Raw genomic sequence first — 21702 nt, 5'->3', positions numbered from 1 at the left:
CTGAGGGAGCACTCTTCCTTGGACACTCTGTCTCAGTATAGGAGCAGTGGCTTCTCATCATATCTGCTATTCCTATATCCTCTTTCCTTACTAGCCAATCTCTCATTACTCCAGTTCCCTATTACAATTAAGAATTCTTTTGAATTACGATGTAGTTTCTCTCTCATGACTGGACTCAGACTGATACAGAAGTCAAACCAAAAAATACTTAATGTATGACTCATGTATACATAAATCATATATGAAGTAGAAGAATAGGCAAAACTAATTTATGATAGTAGAAGTCAAAAAAAGGGTTGCCTCTTGGTTGGTGGAGAGGGGGAGAACTGGATAAAAAGAGGCATGAGGAAACTTTCTTAGATGATAGACATCTTCTATATCTTGTTTGAGGTATTAACTAGAGATGTATACAACTGTCAAAACTCACTAAATGAACATTAATATCTTTGCATTTTATTCCATGTAAATTATACCTCAATTAAAAGAAAAAAAAAAAGAAATCCAAGGCTTCATGGAGAGATGCCTGATTATACTGCTGGGGTGGGAATGCATAATATAAGCCTGGAACATCATGTTGTTCTGGAAAGTAAGATAATGATCAGGGCATATAATCAGGAGCCAGCCTAAAGCTGCTCCCACTGGCCAAATCAGGGACAATTGGAGCATCAAAATAAATAACAGAAATAGGTCATAATCCTCTGAATAAAATCAACTTATTGAGTTGATTCTGTTGATTAAGGATACAGGGTAGCTTCTATGGCTCTTCCTTATAGTAGAATGTCAACTAATAAATACAGACAAAATAGCTGAGTTAGAGAAATCATCACTTTGCAAATATCCTAGTAATAATTAACTCCAATAAGAATTATTAATGGATATTAAAACTGGTGGATGAAACCTCAATGAGCAACAGGAGATTTACATAATTTCAAAATATCTCCCAATAAATTACTTACATACTACAAAAAGAAATAGCAACCTTACAGTGGTGAAACCTGTTGGACACCACCCTAAGGATCAAAGTTAACATTACAAATAATAGGTCAAATTGAAATCATGTGCCTCCTAATAGGATGCAACGAGAAGGACACACATCACTTATGTAGTATTCCTGCCCCAAAAATACATAACATGAGGAAACGACAAACCAAGTTCAGGTATAGGCTGTACTCTTCAAAAGTGTCAATGCCAAAAACCACAAGAGATGCTGAGACCTGCTCCAGATTAAAGATGACTAAATCTCCAACGAAATGCAATGTATGATATTGGAATGAATCCTGGACTGGAAGAAAATGCTATAAAGACATACTGGAGGAAGAGACAAAATTTGAATATAGACTGGATTAGGTAATGCTATTATATCATATTAAATTTCCTGATTTTAAGTTGTATGAGAATGTCCTTGTTCTTAGGAAACAAACAATGTAGTGTTTAAGCATAAACACAAATTGCCTACAACTTACTCTCAAATGATTTAGAAAAACAAAATATGTATATAGGCAGAATAATAATGCACCTGTAACAAAATGTTAGCAATTGGTGAATCTGCATGAGGGAGATTTTTGGTACCATTTTTCTAACTTTCTTGTATGTTTTCATTTCAAAATAAAAAGTTTAAAAAAGAATGGAGGAGAAAAACAAGAGAGAGGAGTATAGACAACTCTTGAAGGGTCTGCTACAAAATGGAACAGAAAAATTGGGTGGCAGTTAAAAAGGGAAGTGAGGACAAGAGAACTTTTTTTTCTAACAAGAGAGAAATGACATGTTTGAATGCTGATGAGAATAAACCAGTTAGAAATGAAAAAATTGAAGGGCCAGCCCTTGGTTCACTTGGGAGAGTGTGGTGCTGATAACACCAAGGCCAAGGGTTCAGATCCCCTTACCAGTCATCTTTAAAAAAAAAAAAAAATGAAAAAATTGAAAGAAGCAATGTTCTCAAGCAAGCAAGAGTGAAGATGATCTAGCACACAAATGAAGCAGTTGACTGTAGATAGAAGAATGCAAAGTTCTCTGGTAACTGTAAAAATATGTGGATACAAATGCCAGTAGATGGGTAGATGTGACTATGGGCTTCCACAGACGTTCTCTTCAACTTTTTCAGTAAAGTAGGAAGAAAGTTATTATCTGAGAAAAATGGAAAGAAATATTAGAAATGTGAGATGAGAGAAAAAAATGTGAAATAATTATCCACCCAGACTCCCACCTCCTAGACTAAGGATATATGGCATGACTACCTGGCAGCATAGGGTCCCATTAGAGATTTGTGGTCATGAATTTAAAATGAAACCAATTAGTAAGGTTGTGTGCTTTTCACTAACCACATTCAGCTTCATGGATGCAGGTACGGACAATGTGGAAGGTTGGATTTAACCAGAAATGTGGTTTTGGCTCAGCAAGGACAATGAATCAAGGAAGAGGAAACAGTGTCAAAGGTAAGTGCAGAGATAATTATGACATTTAAGCTGAGAAAGGATGGGAGTGAGGCTATCAAGAGGGTGAGATAGTGCGAAATGGTGGTAAAATCAATTGATCAGAGGTTGTAGTGGGGTTAAAGGATTATTGGAGTCAAGGTACTAGAAGGAGAATTATAGAAAGATGGCAAATAGTGGCCAGAAAGTGGAATGCATAAAACAAATTATGGAGAGGTTGCAGTTATTAGTCAGGATCTAGAGTATGACTATGGGAGTGAATGAGGTAAAGTGAAAGACAAGATCACTGAAGAAAAATTCAAAGGACTGAAAGATCAAAATGTTGAAAAAATCTACATGATTGAAATTACCAATAATTAAGATCAGAAGTAGTATTGGGGGAGAAGCTAATTAAAAAAGAGTAAGAAGGGAGAATCTTGTAATCCTGTGTAATCAAGAATTTGGCTAACCTTTGCCCCCAGTTCCTGGGAAGTAGTCTCTAAATCTTGGGAATTTCTTGAGTGATGAGGTGTCTTAGTTATTCATGTTGGACCCTGATAGTTTCTGCTAACGAGGTGACTCATGGTGGACCCCTAGATAGTTTGTGGTAATAAAATGACTCAGGATGGGGATTGGCTACCCAGAAAGGCCAACCACATGATTAGTGGGTTAGGGCTTTGAGCCATGGGATATTAGCCTGTCCAGAGCTGGGGGTAGGGTGGGGGGGGATGAAGATTAAGTTCAATCAGTGGCCAATGACTCACTCAGTCATGCTTACATAATGAAACTCCAAGAAAAACTCTGGACACTGAAGGTTGGTTGAGCTTCCCTAGTTAGCAATACTCAGTGTGTCCTATTATATACATCAATGTGCGAGAAGGGTAATGTGTTCTGACTCCACAGGGGGAAAGCATCACAAGTTTCACATCTGGAAGCCTCCCAGCCCTATGCATCTCCTTCCTTTGGCTGATTCTGATTTGTATCCTTTATGCTACAATAAAACTGTAATCACAATTATGGTGCTTTCCTGAGTTCTATGAGTTGTCTTATGAAACCAACTTGAGGGGGTAATGAGAACCCCCAAATTTGTAGCCAGATGGTCAAAAGTGAGGGTGGCTCTGGGAACCCCCAAGACTGCAGCTGGCATGTGAAGTGAGAATAGCCTTGTGGAGGATGTGCACTAACTTGTGAGGTGTAGCCTAACTTTGGGTAGTCAGCATCAGAAATCATTGTAAGGAATGAACCAGGAGATACAGTCAACAGCAATAATATGGTGTTGTAGATAATATAATCTCAAAGCTAGAGAATTTTAGGGAAGAGAGAAAGAGAATAATCTGAAAGCTGAAAAGGGGGGGTAAAGAGGACATCTATCTCCAGGTCCAGTGGTCTGAGACATATGGGAAGGGGAGAAAAAAAAAAGGTGGGGTAGGGGAGTATCACTTGAGAGAGCAGCAGGGGAAGCAACATCCTCAGAAGAAATAAAATCCCTAGAGCACTCCAAGTTTTAACAGATGTGAAGATAAGGAGGAATCAGTAAAAGAAATTCAATAAAATGGAGCACACAGTGACATCAGACATCCAAGATATAGGGTATCCTGGAAGCCAGGACTTCAAGGAAGAGAGATTAATCAATTGTATCAAATAGTGGTGACAGGTTAAACAAAACAGAAACTAAGCAATCACCACTGGACTGAGCAAAGTAAAAGCCACTGAAGATCATAACAAGCAGTTTCAGTGAAATGATGGAGGAGGAAGCCTGACTGGAATGGGTTCAAAAGAGAATGGAGATTTGACTTTTCAGCACTCCGGAAATCAACCCAAGGCATACAACAAAGAAGCATTTATTCATAAAAACTACTTAACTTTGGTTAAGAACAATGCAAGCCTGCAAATTTTTGCTTGGTGCTACTCTTATTCTCCCCAATCCCACCCCCTAAAAACAGTTCAGCCAGGGTGGGGTGGGCTGTGAAAACCAGCAGCTTTGTTACCACTGCCAAAAATGACTTAACTTGTTTTGTAGCACTATCAGTTAAAGTAGCCATCTCAGTGGCAAGTGAACAGGGAGGGCAAGCATCTCTACTAGCCTGAGGCTGTAGTCTGTTTGAAGCAAGCAATGGAATAAAGGACTATCTGAGGACTTAACAGGAAGTTCCAAGTGGTGAGATAGCCATAAGAAGTTGACAATCCTTTTCTATATATTCCATGTATTTATTTTATCATTATCTTAGCAAAGGTGCCAAGATAACGCAATGGAAGAAAGGATAATCTTTTCAGCAAATGGTACTGGGGCAACTGGATATCTGTATATGTAGGAAAATGAACTTAAATCCTTATCTCATGCCATATACAAATATTAGCTCAAAATGAATCACAAACCCAGTAATTCCTCTCCTAGGAATCTACCCAAAAGAAATTAAAACATAATGCCCACTCTAAGGCTTGTACTCATAAATGTTCACAGCAGCATTATTCCTAAAAGTCAAATACTAGAAACAACCCAAATGCCCATCTGGTGAATGGATAAACAAAATGTGGTATATCCATATAATGGAGTAATATTCAGCAATAAAAAGGAATGAAATACTGATACATGGTCAACATAGATTAACCTCAAAAACATTACACTGAGGAAAGAAAGCCAGAAGCAAAAAAAAACTACATATTGTAAAACAAAACAAAACAAAACTACATAGGGTATGATTCTATTTATATGAATGTCCAAAGACCATTTATAGGAACAGAAAGATCAGTAGTTGCCTAGGGCTGGAGTTGGGAATGGAGACTGACTGCAAATGGGCTCAAGGGAACTTGCGGGAGTGGTAGAAATGTTCTAAAATTGGATTGTGGTGATGGCTGCACAACTCTATAAATTTACCAATAATAACTGAATTGTACACTTACAATGGGTGAATTCTATGATATGTAAATTATACCTCAATAAAGCTGTAAAAGAGAAAGAGAACTGGATAAGGTGAACGTTTTTGCAGAGTCTGGTATAAATGAGAGAAAAGAAATTAGGTGGTAATTAGAAGGATGTAAGGCCAAGAGAGGGTTTCTTCTAGACGAAAGAAAATTGCAGTATGTTTTGATGCTGTTGACAGTGATCCAGAAAACCAGAACAGAGGAAGGATTATAGGAACAATGTCCTTGAGAAGGTGAAAAGGGGTGGGCTCTACTGGGCACTGGAGAGAGTCATTTGGACAAAAGAAAAGACAGTTAATACAAAGTAACATTCTTAGTGAAACAAAAAGCAAGGTCACCAGCTGAGGAAGAGGATGGAAAAGGAAATGTTGGAAATTAGAGTGTGATGGAGTTTAGATGTGTTGTCCCCTCCAAAACTCATGCAGAAATTTGATCCGCAATGTGGCAGTGTTGGAAATTGACCGAGTCATGGGAGCAGATGCTTCATGAATGGACTAATGCTCTCCCTGGGGGAGGGGGGATTAATGAGTGAGTTCTCACTCTATTAGTTTCCGCAAGAGCTGGCTGTTTAATAGACCCTGGCCCTTCCTCTCTATCTCTCTCTTGCTTCCTCTCGCCATGGGATCTGCTTGTACCTGCCGGCTGCCTGACACTTTCAGCCATGAGTAGCAGCAGCCTGAGGCCCGTGCCAGATGCAGCTGTCCCAGAATCGTAAGCCAAAAAAAGCTCTTTTCTTTATAAATTACCCAGTCTCAGGTATTTCTGTTATAGCAACACTAAACGGACTAATACAGGGTGCAAGGGAAAGATATATCATTTAAGCAACTATGAGTTTAAAAGAACTAGAGTAATAGAGTAGGACAGCTGTGCAGCACTAAACAATGAATTTAAAGCTATCAGGTACTGGTCAAGAATGTAAAGTCAACATAGTTGTTTTGCTCCAGCCATACTGACCTATAAGTATACAGGTATAAAACAGGTAGAATTGGTTTCAACTGGGGTCGGATTTTGTCAGCAAGAACAACGAATGGAGAGAAGCCAGGAGGGTTGAGAACAGATTCAGGGGAGCAACTGTAATGACAGACTACGTAATTCAGCTAGTTAGAAAAGGAAGAGAAGATATGAGGGTACTGTTGTAACAGAAAAAGTGGTAAATGAAACGGTCCCAGGGAAGTCAAAGAATTAAGGTTGTTGGGTACTAGAAGCCAGTCAGAAAAACAGGAGGTCATAGTTGGACAGTAAAATGTCAGAAACTGATGTTACAGAAAGTTGTAGTTATCAGTAATAATATGTTCTAAGGCAGTGACTCTCAATCCTGGCTGCACTTTAAAGTCACCTTGGAAAACTCTTAAAAATAACATCCCAGGCTACGTCTCAGACTAACCAAATCAGAATATATGGGAGCTAAGTCCTAGGCACCTATAGTTTTTCAAAGCTCCCCAGTTAATGCAGATGGACTAATGGTTTAAAAACATCTGCATAGGACATGCCATAGAAGTGAATGGCTGAGATTGAAGCCAAGATAACTAGAGGAGAGGAAACCAAGCGGCCAGAGTATTAGAAGAATGATCTGTATGGATACTGAAGTGATCAAGAATAACAACTGGACTAGCAGGAGAGTGACAATGAGCCCAGAAGAAGTCTAGATGCAATGATGAGAAGCAAAGAGAACATCTTTGTTCTCAATAGGAGGAAATGCCACTAAAGAACTCTTCAGGAGAAGGATAACCCTCAGGAGGAGAGCGAGGTTTCAGTTCAGCAAGGAGATGAAGGTATTGTTTGGAAAAGTTAAAAATAAAGGGAGTTTTGCAGATGACTGACTGAGCTCCAGAAGGTGCAGAGGAAGGGTTTCATGGCCATAGAAGAGTGAAAATTGAGGTCAGACAAGAGAGATGAAGGAAAGAGAAGGTTCAGACCAAACTAGTGGAGGAGAACATAGCCAGGAAATCTCAAAAAGCAAGCTGCCATACTTTTTTAACACTACAGAAAAATAATAGGAAAAAAAAAAAAAAAAACTCTGTGAAGATAGAAAAAGCTTTCCTAAACCCAGCCACATTCTAAAAGATACTTAAAAAATAATAATTTCAAATAAAAATTAGTCACTGAAAAGTATCAAGGTCAATCCCATACAAAGCTGTTACTATAAGACAGAATAAGGAGCAGAATAACATCCCTGCAGACAATGAAAGCATACCAGAAAGACATGCCCACACAGCAGATTAAAATTGTAACATACTATTTCAAAATGAGCTAAAATATCTTAAGAAAATGACACAAGACATGAAAGAACAACAGAAGTAAGAATTATAAAAACTCAAAATAAGATGACCTAACTCAGAAAAAATTAAAAGGAAAAAATCATTCCAGAAATGAACACAAGAGTGAATGAATAAAAACAGATAATCGCTTAAGAAAAATAGAAGGCAAAAAAAGAAAAATCTTAAAACTCAAGAAGAAACAAGATAAAAAGGATTTGAAAGTAATAAATACTGAAGACAAGCAAAAGAAAATTGAACATGCAGACAACAGAAGCCACTGAAAAAGAAAACTAAAGCAAGAAACAGTAAAAATAACAATTCAAAAAACTTCCTGAAACAAAAAAAAATTGAAACTACATTTTGGAAGAGCACAATGCACACCTGATAATATCAACTCATAATGACCAAAATGACATATTTCAGTAAAATTACTAAACTTAAAGAATAAAGGGGAAAAATAAGTAAAAATTGGGGTCAGAAAGGGGGAAACATGGGACTATACAGATAGGAATTAGAGTCCAGCAAATGAGAGATAAACTGGCAGTACTGGGTTTCTCATGATACAAAAGGGATAAAGTATACAATGAGATCAGATCTGATAATCTCAGGGCATATAAACGTGGTAAAACTGCAAGTTTGGATACTGTGTCAAGAGATAAAAAGAAAAAAGAAAAAGAAAAAAAAAACACTGCATGTGTAGAAGATAGAGAATAAACCAGCTATTTATAAAGAAAGGATAAACAGACTGGCAACAGACTTCTCATTAGCTGAGCAAGAAGGTTGAAGACAATGGTATAACATGTATATTCTATAGGGGGAAAAGGATTATGATTCATGAATGCTATATTTGGTCAAGACAGCATTCACTGATCAGGATTTTTTAAAAAGCATCTTCATTCAAGAAAGGATTCAGAAATTATGTGACATATACTCTGAGGAAATTATTCTGAAATTTTATCAAATGCTTTCTTGCATTTATTACGATAGACATGGGGCTCTTTTTTTCAAGTCTCTACCACTTCTAGAGTTGCAGCTAGTAGTACATATATGGGCAAGTTCGAGAATATCATATATGACCAGTCCTGAAAATGGCATGGAAATGGCATGGAAATGGCTTCAAGACATTCAGATTCTAAGGAACACATAATTTTGCCAAGAAGCACAACAAGAAAGGCCTCAAAAAGATTCAGGCCAACATTTCCCAGGCAATGAGGTGTGTGTTAAGCCCAAAGCAATCAAATACAATATCTTAAAAGGTGCCAGCCCTAAATTGGATGATATCACCCATATCGTCCATCGCAGTCACTGAAAGTATGATGTCCAGGCTTTGGCAACCAAAGGCCAGTAGTGAGGTCAAGGCCACAGCACCAAGTCCACAAAGTCCTTGTCAAATATTCCAGAACAAAGGCTTTTGTCTATCAACTTCGAAGACCAAAGAATTGTACAATACAAAAATTGGACTGCCATTCACATGGGCAGACATCTCCCTATGCTGCTTTGTATAAATACAAAGCCCCCCAACTCTTCCCAAAAGAGAGAGATAATCATATAGTTTCTATCTCATAATTTTTAAATAAAATATGTTAATATTTTAATGTCCTTGCCTACCTGGAATAAGTCCTACTTGACTGTGATGAATTGTCTTTTAAATACACTGCTGGATTTGTTTTGTTAATATTTTATTTAGAATGTTTGCTTCTCTAGTCATAAGTAAGATGGGACTAATGTTTATAAGAGAAAAAAAAAAAAAAGAAACAATCCTAATGCCCATCAGTTGGGGAATAACAGAATAAATTATGGTACAATATGCTATGAAATATTATTCAGCTTTTTAAAGTTAATTAGAGTTCCACTTACTGAACTGAAGAGATAGCCATGATATATTACTGACTGAATAATGCAAGTTTCTCAGCAATGTAAATAATATCCCTATTTAATTAAAAAAACAAAAAACCTGTATGTGTGTGTATACTCATATATACTTAGTATGTTTTTGAGCAAAGAGAGAGACATTGAAAAATACTCATAAAAGTGTTGGTTAATGTTGGCTACCATGAAGAGTATAACTAGAGTGGGGAGAGACTCAAAGGGAAGGGAAAATATTAACTATTCACACCCTAGTTTGTTTATTTTAGTGGTTGCAAGCACATGTATTACTTTTGTAATTTTTTTAAAAAGGTAGAATGGGGGAAGGGGGTGGGAAATACCACTTGCCCATTATAAGTAATGACAATTAGTATTTGTTGACAATTAATAATTCTCTACATTTAACACATCCAAAGACAAAAATAGAACTAAATTATCTAAAGCAAGAAGAAAAATTATTAAGAAGTTCATTTACTTTAAAAAAGAAAACAATCTAATCTGGAACCAAAGTTGCATATAAGTGGTCTTTGTCAAGTGCATTAAGTAAGACGTCTTCAGGATAAATTATTTTTTATTTTTCAACTAACACAAACTTATAAGGTCATGCAGATTATGACAACTAAGGATGAAACTAAGAGGAAATGAGTCAAGCCTATCTAAAGAAAAATAAATAATTATACTGATGACACAAAGATTAGCAGAAATTGGCAAAGTATTATAGCAATAACTGAAACAGGAAAAAATTAGATTCTGAATAGTTAGCTTATCTATACTACAGAAAGAGGAGCAAAATTTTTCCAGTGTATTATTTTACATTGTAAATAGACAACTCCTTTTTTTTATTAAGTAGGTAGAGATCACAAAAACAAACCCTCCAAGCAGTCCACTTTGATTGTCTCATACAAATTTTTTAAAAAGAAAAATTACAAAAAGCTGCTGTCAACCTGGAGCGTGGGTGGGGGGAGGGCACAGTTCCACTTATTATTCACAAAAATGAGAGATGTTTGTAAAAGTTGAAAATGTTTACATGACCAAACTGAAAAAAAAATTGTCAAAGGGCTCGTTGTCTCAACAAGTGCTACAATTTGATTATTTTATAGAAAGAATTAAAAATTAATTTTTTGCCAAGAAATAGTCCAAAAAGAAATGCATAAGAGGCGTCTGCCCAGCAATATCTGAGTTTCTAAGTTTGCAGTTATTAAACACTCTTTCTCTTAGCATCAAATCCTTCATAAAAGAAGTTTGAGGATACATATAAAATAAATCAGTAACCAAACTACCATGGGTTTTTTAAATGCCTTGCAAGGCTGAAAATGAGAGCAAAATGAGATAACAAAGAAAATATGAATTGAAAAAGCCAGTAAAAAATTGCAGGGAGGAGCTAGGTAAAGCACACATCAAAAAACAGAAATCTAGGACACTTTCCAAAGCCCAATAAAAATTACTATTTATCACATACTAGACATTGTCCAAAGGATTTTTACTGAGATTATATCATTTCCTCATCATAAAAACCCTGCAAGATAGGTTTTTTGACCCTCATATAACCAATAAGTGACACAGCAGTAATTCAAACCTGTTTTCATGATTCAAAACTCATAAATTCATGTTTTCTGCTATAAATTGGTTTTATCAACTGAAGAATTTCAAAGCTTCTAACAACAACAGTATTGTCCTCCTATAATATAAGAGTGTCTGAATAACAACTTCCAAAGGAAGTCTCTCTTCCTCTTCAAAACCTTAAAAAGGAAGAGCTAAAATTCTCTACTGCTGAAGCAGGATTTGAATATGCAAGGGTACTTCTGAAAGCTTGTGGAAAATGAAATTAAGAGATAATGTGACTCTTTCCATGAACATTTTGAAGACCCCTCCTAAGTGGCTGGTCGGTTATTTGTTTGTGTGCTTTAATATGTCTTCATTCCACAGGTCTACTAAAGCTAATTACCTTCATTCACTCTAATTCACAATCCCCCGGAGTCCTACAGGATTCCATGGAATTTGAACAGAAATAGAATTCTAGAGAGTACAACAAATATCTACCAAGCTTCCATAGCCTGACTAGCTTTGCCTTATCAATTTTAGCAACTAGAACTAGAAATTGTACACCCCCCACCCCCATGCAAGACTATGAACAAAGGGCTAAAAGAGACTGTCTTCATTTAGGCAGACGGAATTTACTGAGATCTGAAGCAGATTCTCCAAGCCCAAAATGACTAAATCACACTATCTACACACCCACTCCCATTTCCAAATTTAATAACTGTAATCTACTTATAAGGCTAGATTCATATGTGGGGAAAGAGGGTCTCAATAGCAATAAAAAACTGGTGTCATATTTCTTCATGTTGTCAGTCTTTATAATGAGATGTCACCTAATCTTCCAGCAACCCCAGGAAACATAAAAAAGAACAAAATCTGATTTATCTCTACAGTTAGTTTTAATTACAGTGCAGGAGTTACTCTGAATAATATTTTATATGATGTATGTATGTACATTTCTTTAAACCTATATCCTGATGCCTAAAGTTTCCTCTAATTCCACAATAAGAGATGAGGTTTCAAAGGCATAACTGAGATAATTGTCAACAATCTTTACTCCATAAGTACATAATGAGCACCTACTATATACAAACTATGCTGATGCTGAAAATAAAAGATGAAAAGTCACAGTGCCTTCTTAAAATGAGCTCACAGACTAGTGATAAGACAGTCATATAAATAATTAAAATGTATTGTGACAACTGCTATGATGTGCTCATTTACCAAGTGCAAGGAGAGAATTGATAGAGAACAGCATGACCAAGCCCACCTGTAGGAGAAGGAAAAACCTTCTTCATTCAAAAGATACTGTTAGGGCCAAGACAGGATGGCTGAGGAGCAGTTTACCCAGAGAACAAAGGAAAAGGGAGGAGTAGTCCATGCAAAGGGAACTTCATAAAAAGGCATAAAAGGGTAAGAGAATATTACATACTGAAGGAACCACAGGAAATTCAGTATTGCTGAAGCATAACTTTGAGGAAAGTGGCAGACAATGAGTTTAAAGAAGAGGAAGGGACATGCTCACGAATGACCTTATACAGTTTGCTAAGGAGTTTCAATTTTATCCGTTCAGTGATGAGCAGCCACTGAAAGATTCGGAAGAAAAGAGTGACATGATCAGATCATCATTTAGAAAGGTCCCTCTGGTAGTAATGTGAAAGAAAGGTACATAAATTTGACATTAAATGGTAAAGATGTCTACTGGACAATTGAATTTTTTTAAAAAAACACTGACAAGATCATTCACTATCATGCTACTCAGTTTAAATGACTGACATCAGACTCTCTCAAGTTCTGAAAAAAAAAAAAATGTTTTTAATGAGTTTGATAATATATTCCATGCACTGAATAAAGGCAGAAATTGATATTATGAGAGAGAAAAGAGTAAAGAAAAGGCTTGATGAAGACTAACACCAACTTAATTCTTTTGCCTCTTAAACTTAGTCACGTTTACCTTCAATTATTCACAAGCGAACATAAGATACTTTTGTAACGTGTGGCCATAAAAAAACAACTTATCTGACACTTTTCCACAAACACAACTTTTACATGATCTATAAAGATATAAATATTTTTTAAAAATAAACTGACCTAATAAAAGAAATTTGTTTCTAGAAATAATTATGGTATTATAATTACTTAATCAGAGTTTTGTGGAACAAGAAAAATCCCTATCAGAAACTTTCTCAGTTACTGCATCCTCAATCTGCCTTAGCCTTCTAAAACTCAGACTCAAGTTTCTTGTTCTCCATCTAATATTACCATGAATCTTAAATACTCAAATTAAAATATATTCAAAGGAAAGGAAAAGGATCACTGAATGGGAAAATACAGCTCTAAGTTTTTAAGCTCTTCTTTTAACCTGTTTCTCTCCACAGCTTATTCAAGAGATTCATTGGGGATATATACACTCCATCACCACACACACACACAAAAAGAGTCAAGGAGATGTTTAAGTCTTAATCTTCATCTAATACAAGTTACTAGATGCTACTCAAATAAACCAAGTGATAGTTTTTTTCATGGTATTTTATCAAAGTTTAAGCCATTTATACAGTGCCTTCTCTCCAAATAATAACAGTACTTGATGACTACAGGCACATTAAGCAAATATGACAACGCTGAGTCTCAATTCATTCAGAGAAAAGGGAAATGTCCATATAATTTAACTAGCTTCCAAACTATTTTAAAGTATTTGTTACCTTGATAAGACTAGTGCCAGGATAGTAAAGAACCACTTGCAACAGTTTGTTGTAACTCCTTGAAATAAAATATGGATACTGTCAATAAAAATATTACAGGTAACAGTTGTGATCCTGGGTAAGTTCAATTCAGTGTAATACAACTAGTGTGCCCAATTTTGATGCATTTCTTTCATGCACACTTGTTCTACCGTATATCCAGTCAATATCAACTAACTCAATACTCCCCTTTTGGAACTACCAGATTAGTATATTTCTTTCCAGGGCCTACTTCCCTCTCCACTCAAAATAATCCATACAGGGCTGGACAGTTAGCTCACTCGGTTAGCATGTGGTGTTGTAACACCAAGGTCAAGGGTTCAGACCCCCGAATCGGCCAGCCACCAAAAAATAGATAAATATAATAAAAAATTAATTCATACATCTGGAAAACACTGAAAAAGCAAAGGCACTTATGGGGGTGGGGGAAAGACAGCTAGCATGTGACAGTCAAGAATCAATGATAGAAGAAGGAGATAATCTATTAATGTGTAACAATGTTGGTAAATCTTTATGACAAAGACGAAAACCAAATTAGTTTTTCCAAGTGAGATATGCTAAAAATCTACTACCAACCAGTACATATACAGGGCATAGTCTGAGTCTACGATGATTTACTAAATATACTAAATGACATAAACATATCCTGAATAAGTTTTAGCCATTATTGGTAGATTATATTGAATTCCCATATCAAAAGATGTATATAAAAATGAAGGAAGTGTTTGGTTTCATGAGATGTGTGATTCACAACATAATCAGGAAAAGTTTCTGTTGGAAGCAAAAACACTTTGGCTAAGAGAAGAAATTAACTATTACCATTGTAAGAAGTAATGTTCCATTTCTTAAACCAGGCAGAAAGTATATTACTGTTGGCTGCATTGCTTATTCTTTATACTTTACACATTTTTACAAATATTATTTATACACAGTCAGTATCTTTAAAACTATGTTTAACTGTGAGAAAAGTCTGAGCAAAAACATTTGTTGATGGAAGAAAATGTATATATGTATCTAATCCATTTTTACTAATTACTTTTAAAAAAAAAAAGAGAGACCATGAAAATGTGAATAGGTAGGAAAAATATCTGATAATGTCTCCTTAATTTTCCTAGAGAAAATTAGCAGCAAAGGTTTACTGGTGCTTTTAAAGAGACAGAGAGTGTGTGTCTGTGTCTGTGTGTGTGTACACATACACTATCACAAACTACTTGAAGATAACTTTTTACCTCTAATGTTTCCCCACAAACCAACCATCACAAACATTTCCTTGACCACATAAAAAAGTACCGCTACTTCTCTACTCATAATCCCAAAAATAAATTTAAAAACAAATTCCTGAAGAGAAATTTCCATATTATAAATAACTATATTTTTTGTGTATATGTAAGGCTCAACATGTATATGAGTCATACCAAGTTTATCTACATCTGTAGTATTTGCTTTATGCATTTTAATTATGCCTTGTCAATACTTGTTTGAATGAATGGGCAAGATAGTATAACGGTGAAGAGCCCAGAGTCTGGAGCCAGAGGTCCTGAACTGAAACTTAGCTCTTCCGCTTCTTAACTACATAATCTTGGGTAAGTTATTTAACTTCTCTGTGTTTCAGTTTCTCACCTGTAAAATGGAAATAACAGTACATACCTCATAGAGTGTTGGAACTGATTAAAACAATGTACAACAATGTAGGACTGGCAAAGAATAGGTACTCTCTATAAGTGTGAGCTATTACCAGTAGTAGTAGTGGTATTGTGCCATTTTTCTAAACATATTAAAAACGTTCTTAGCTATCTGGATTATTGACTAAAATCAGATACTACTAAAAATAGACATCAAGTCCGAAGCCTGATTAACAGTAAGTTTAAAGCCCTGCAACACTGAAGCAAATAGATGATTAATAAATCTACATTACCACTTCATCAAGAACAGTCTGAGAGGACTGGTTCCCAGAAGTGCAACTATCAATTTCTTCCCTTACACAAGGGGGCAGTGATAAGAAAAGAATGGGGCTCTGCAACACCTCTTCCCACAGACAGTAGGGGGTGGCAGTACATATGGCTTACAGTTAGAACAAAACAAGAAGACCCAACAGAACTGTTCTTTATTCTCCTCTGGCCCTCTCCTCTCTTCTTTAGCCCCCAAAGAGCCTCAAGATGAGGGACATTTCTACAGAAAAGACTAAAACCCAAAATTAATGACCAAGAAAAATCCAGTTTTGTCTTAAAGCAAATGATCCCTCAATGGCTAGCCAAATTTAGATTCAGAGAGAAGTCAATCAGTATGAATTTTCGGAGTGTCTGACAAATTACTATAATAAGAACAACGTTCAGGCAAGTAATTCAATTTCTCTACAACATCAAATGCTAAAATCTCACCAACAAATATATCCTAATGAACACATCCAGATATTTCTGCTTTTGTTTCATGGTATATAGACACTCATCGTATGTATACATATAAGTTATATTAAATAGCTCATTGAACTGTCTTTTGTTACTTCTGAAATTCCAGTTATGTTCTGACAATCCTCTCAAAACACAGATGTTATTCTTAAATGGAAATCACAATGTTTTTCAGCATGTGGGTAATTATATATATAATGCATATGTACATGTATATACATACACTTCTATATATAGATATAGAAGGGGACTGGGGGAGGGAGAAAAGGAGAGAGGGAGACAGGAAAAGAATATTTAATATTTTATTTTTGTGCTCATATTCCTAAACCAATCTACCTGGGAAATGCCGCAAGAAGCACTGACAGTATCCATGTTGTTGCTTTTTATGCCAATTTACTGTGGTTATTATTATTATTTTTTTTTTTCTTATTTCACCATCCCAACACCAAGAACATTTCACTACTGTCATCTCTGTAATTAACCCCTGGAATAGCTTTTGGCTCCAATCTCTCAACATGCCTGAAAATTTATCTCTTTTGTTCACCGTATTGTTTTGTTTTCCTCATTCCAGATATTTTCACCTGTGAAAAAATCAAGAAAGGGGCACATAGGAAAAATATTTCCCTTTGCCTAATGATCTTGAACTCGCTATTATGGTCAAGATGTTTGGTTTGTGTTTTTTATTTTCCTGGAGAGGAGCAGAAAAGAGGGAGAGAGACACCCAAAACACCAAATCTTCTTCCTAATGTTAATTATCATTGTTTATGTTTTGTGAAAAACATTTTCAACATTCCACACCTGGAACAGAAGACAGGATGCAATTGTATCAGTGCTCTACACACTGACAGCACAAACTGGAATTATTTTAGCTCTATTTTTTCTTTTTCGTCTCACAACCAGGCACAATTTGCTTTTTTCTTTCACGTGGGTACTTTATCTCAAAAAATAGCTTATCATAGCTGTTCTCAATTTCCTGTGCTAAATTATCTAGCAATGAGCCTTATTAATGTTTCATTATTCTACACCTCCTTTCCCAGAGTAATTATTAATATCACTAATAACACTTCTACCATGAATTTCAATGCCAACAGGCCAGCCCATCCTGTGCCTTACCTGGCACATTTCACAACTACTTCCATGCTGCATTCTGAGGGCACATTTTGCAACTCGTTCTGCACCACAGTCCCTGCCACGTTTAGCAATCTGCCTCGCATCGTCGTATCCCGGGTCCCGGTCATCCGGAGACTCTCTAGGTACCAAATTCCATGACACCTTCGGTGACAGCAAAGTGGCCGACCCCGGACCCAGTTGAAGCCACCCTTAGTGGCACATTCGGAACCAGCCTTCCCCGCGCCCTGGACACCGGCGGCACTTCGCTGCCCGTTTCTCTGTCTCCCCGCTGGCCCCCGCCCCTCTCTCCGGAGTCGAGGTGCTGGAGGCGACCGCCCCTGTCACCAAAGCGACCTTTCCTTTGCCTGATCCCCCGGTCTCTTACCTGCCGCTCTGACGGGCTCGCTGCACCTCGGGGTCAAGCCCCAGTCCCCGGGGTCTCCTGTGAGGACCGCGCCGCCCGCCGGCGCCGCCCGCAATTCCCAAAGCACCTCGCTGCCCTCCGACGCCCCGCGGTGGGTCGGCGCCCCGGTACGGCGCGGCGGGGCCTCGCGGCCGGGAAGCGCAGCCCGCGGCGGTCCTCCTGTCAGCAGTGGCGCGGGTGCAGGTTCCCGTCCCTCGGCTCGGCGGCGGCTGGCGCCTCACTCCGCCTCGCGCGCGGCACAGCCGGGAGGTGAGGGCGAGGGGGATGGGAACGGGGGCGGGGCCGGCCGGGGGAGGCGCGGAGGGCGGCGGCGGGAGGGCAGAGCCCGCGGCCCCGAGCCCGGCGCTCGGAGCGCTCGCAGCGTACCCCGCCGGGCGGGCGGCTCGCGCGAGGCGGCTGTGCCGATGGGCCCCCCTGGAGCAGCGCGCCCAGCAACCCGCGCCCGGCCGGCCGCTCGCTAGCGCCGCCGCCGCGCCGGGGGCGTCGCACCCTCGGAGGCCGCCCGCAACCCCGCCCCCTCGCGCCGGGGTGGGGAGGAGCGCGAGCGCGGAGGGAGAGCGCGTGCGTGGGGGCGCGTGCGTGGTGGAGCGCGCGCGCCCCCGCCCCCTCACAGTTTGGGGGTGGGGAGCGGCTGGGAGCGAGAAGGCAGAGGAGGCCGTTGTCTGCGCGGAGAACTAGGTCCCTGGCGCTCTGGGATGCCTTGGCATTCCTCGTTTCCTCAGGGGGCTTTGACTAGTGGGGTCGATGGCATTTGGTGGGGATGAGGGGAGGAAGCCCGATAGCTGACAAGGCCCTACATAGTTAGGCCCCGCCCCAGAGGTGATGTCACTCTCGAGGTGGCTGCTGCTGTCACGTGCACCCACTCCAGGGCCGGTCCTCCTGCTTTGATGGCCAGAACGTTTTCTCCAGATTTCCCCCACTTCGGTCACTTTAGGCACATATCACTCCTCGAGTCACCGAAGCCTACGATGTTAGTTATTCTTTCCTTGATTCTCAATTGTAATTTGTAGACCCTTTCAAAATTCCTCAGTTGGCTGTGGTGGGAATCAGAATGAGGAGGGGGGAAAATCAGCAACGGGCTGGGGGAATAATGCAGACGGAGGAGGCGGAAGGGAGACTAGGTTATCCGCACTAATGGCTGCACATTCACCAACCACAGCTTGCGAGCCTGAGGTAAATTTGTGACGCTGCATCTGCCACTGCCAGGTTGGATAAGAAGTAATTTTGTTTTAAGAGGGAATCGTCAAGGCACGGAATGCCACCATATTAAAGCCTCACTGAAGGATATTAGGTCATTTTTCGCATACCACCGTCCACCTAGATCTTCTTCCTCTTTACTCTTCCTTTTCCTTGTCTCATAAAACAGCAGGTCATCTGTGAAAGATTTGGGACGTAAATTTTTTCGCGTGCTGCAAGATGATGCAAAGCAATCTCTATTACATACTCTGCTGGCTAGTTTTCCCTTCCGTATACTAAGATGAACTTTCATGGTCATCAACTTCCTAATGAGATGCCATGATTGGAAATAGATGCATCAAATTACATCAGTCAAGGAAGCTGTGTCTGTGGAGCTTCTAAATTAGAGAGTTTGTTTGATAACAGTCCTTTGAATCTACCCCGTCTCGTAGCACTTCATCTAGGCGTTTCTTTGATTTTTATTAAAATTCGTATTAATTTCAGAACAATACCAGAAATTAGATATGAAGCCGTGTTCAATAGCTAGTCTCTACGGTGAATGCTTGAAAAGTCAGAGCTAGAGCAGCTTTGAATACTACAGCTAAAATGGCAAGGTGAAGGACTGATTTACAAAATCATTTGGTGCTAACTCCGAAAGGTTAGGTTAACTAAAACCTCCCTACCTGTGGTGACAGAGGCAGGGTAGGTATTACTTATGGGGGAACTGTCTGAGAGGGGGCAGGAGAGAGCCTTCTGGGTTGCTGGAAATGTTCAGCATCTTGATTTAGTTAGTGGTTATAAGGGTGTATACTTATGCAAAAAGATCTGTGAGCTTTATCTCAGCTATTAAAGTTTTTAAAAATCGTATACACACGAAGAAGCATTACAACTGTCATCATCACTGGAGTCTGAAAACCTGGGTTGGAATCTCAATGTGACCCACCACTTACCAGACATGTGACTTTGAGCAACTCTTTGAATCTTCTTTTCTTTTGTCTAATGTGGGTGATGATACTTACTTCACAAGATAGTTATAAATATGAAATGAAATTCTGGAAAATACTTAGCACAGAGCCTGGTATACAATAAATGCTCAGGAAACAGTAGCTACTATTTTATTATTCTTCTTAGACTCGAATTTACCTTATTTAATTCTCCTTTCTTAAATTTATTTTTAAGATTACTCTGTGTCTAAGCCTTTCCTTGTGAGTGTTACTGAGGCTAATAACATTCCTTCCCCCAACAAATAACAAAAGGCACTCGGGAGTGTAATATGTTGGTTTTCTTTTTTTTTCTTTTTTTTTTTTTTTAATTTTATTTTGTCAATATACATTGTGGCTGATTATTGCTCCCCATCACCAAAACCTCCCTCCCTTCTCCCTCCCCCCCTCCCCCCCAGCAATGTCCTTTCTGTTTGCTTGTCGTATCAACTTCAAGTAATTGTGGTTGTTATATCTTCTTCCCCCCCCCGTTTTTTTTTTTGTGTGTGTGTGTGTGTGTGTGTGTGAATTTATATATTAATTTTTAGCTCCCACCAATAAGTGAGAACATGTGGTATTTCTCTTTCTGTGCCTGACTTGTTTCACTTAATATAATTCTCTCAAGGTCCATCCATGTTGTTGCAAATGGCAGTATTTCATTCGTTTTTATAGCTGAGTAGTATTCCATTGTGTAGATGTACCACATTTTCCATATCCACTCTGGTTTTCAAACTATTTCAGGTGGCAGCACCTAGAAATTATGGTGCTAATTGTGGAGCATCATGAAATATTGATAGATTTAATTCTGCCATATAGACTTGACACAATTTTACTAGCATTAAATCTGGTTATACTATGCTTATGCAGATCTCCACACATTAAGAATAATGTATTTTTAAGAAATAATGTCGGCTTTTGTTTTTAAATTTGTTTGCCACAAGGTAGGAAGTACCAAAAGTTTAATAATAGTTCACAAAATGAAAACCTTTAAACCCATTTCCTGGAAATTACAAAAACATTAATTGTTCAATTTTAGCAGCAGAGCTTTATTGGATTTTCCCACAGTAAGCTCTGATAGCTGTGACCCACGTGGTCTCTTGTTCTGATAAAGTAACTCTGACCCATACTTCCAAAGATCATTCCCCATTTCTTTTGGCTGACCTTTCCCAAAACCCATTTTCACACTGGGCAGTGCCAGTGCCCCCTGGAATGAGTTCACTGCTTCCCCCTTTTGATCATCCAACATGCTTCCATCAGCCAGTTCTCTTCCACATGGTTCTATTGTCAAGCCTTGCAATTTGCTGTCACACTCTAACTTTGTGGAGGAAACAATGTCCCTGGCAGAGGTGAGGGTGGGGTACAGTAGAGACAGAGAGCAACATTGCAGAGAGAAGCCACCTCTGTCCTCATCTCCTCTCCCTGACTTCCTTTTCTGTCACTAATACCTGAAATCCTAAGTATGCTAATTTTTTACCTACTAAAAACCCATACAAATCAAGATGATAATTTAGTCTGTAACTAAACTTGGAAACATAACATGTGCCATGTAAGAGAAACCTGTAAATGATTGTCCATAAATAAAGCTGACCTTACCCTACACTTCCCAACTTTTCAGTGCCATCTGTACCATCCAAAATGCCCCTTCTTAGTCTATCAACTCTGCACAATATCACCTCTGCTTATGTCTTCCCCTGGCACCTCTAAGACTCTTAATAAACCATCAGGTCCACATTTTTCTACCCTTTTCCTTCAACTCTCTCTATTGAATAAAGAGTAATAATATCCACCATTGATTGATTGCCTGTTGGCTGCGAATACTTTAACTGCCTTATACATATTTCCTCACTTAACCCTCTTAACATCCTATCAGGTA

At 38.5% G+C, this 21702-nt stretch overlaps 1 protein-coding gene across 1 annotated transcript in view; it reads right to left on the bottom strand.

Moving 5' to 3' along the window:
• Positions 1–17716, bottom strand: part of TANC2 (tetratricopeptide repeat, ankyrin repeat and coiled-coil containing 2) — a 435526-nt gene extending 417810 nt beyond the window's left edge. The window contains exon 1 of the mRNA XM_063080666.1: positions 17635–17716. The gene's annotated coding sequence lies outside the window, so the exon portion shown is untranslated. The remainder of the gene's footprint in view (positions 1–17634) is intronic.
• Between the last annotated feature and the right edge of the window lie 3986 nt (positions 17717–21702).

The sequence above is a fragment of the Cynocephalus volans genome, chromosome 16 (genome assembly GCF_027409185.1).
Source record: "Cynocephalus volans isolate mCynVol1 chromosome 16, mCynVol1.pri, whole genome shotgun sequence".
Taxonomy (NCBI): Eukaryota; Metazoa; Chordata; class Mammalia; order Dermoptera; family Cynocephalidae; genus Cynocephalus; species Cynocephalus volans.
Note: the sequence above shows the minus strand (reverse complement) of the source record. Positions and strands in the feature narration are given on the sequence as shown.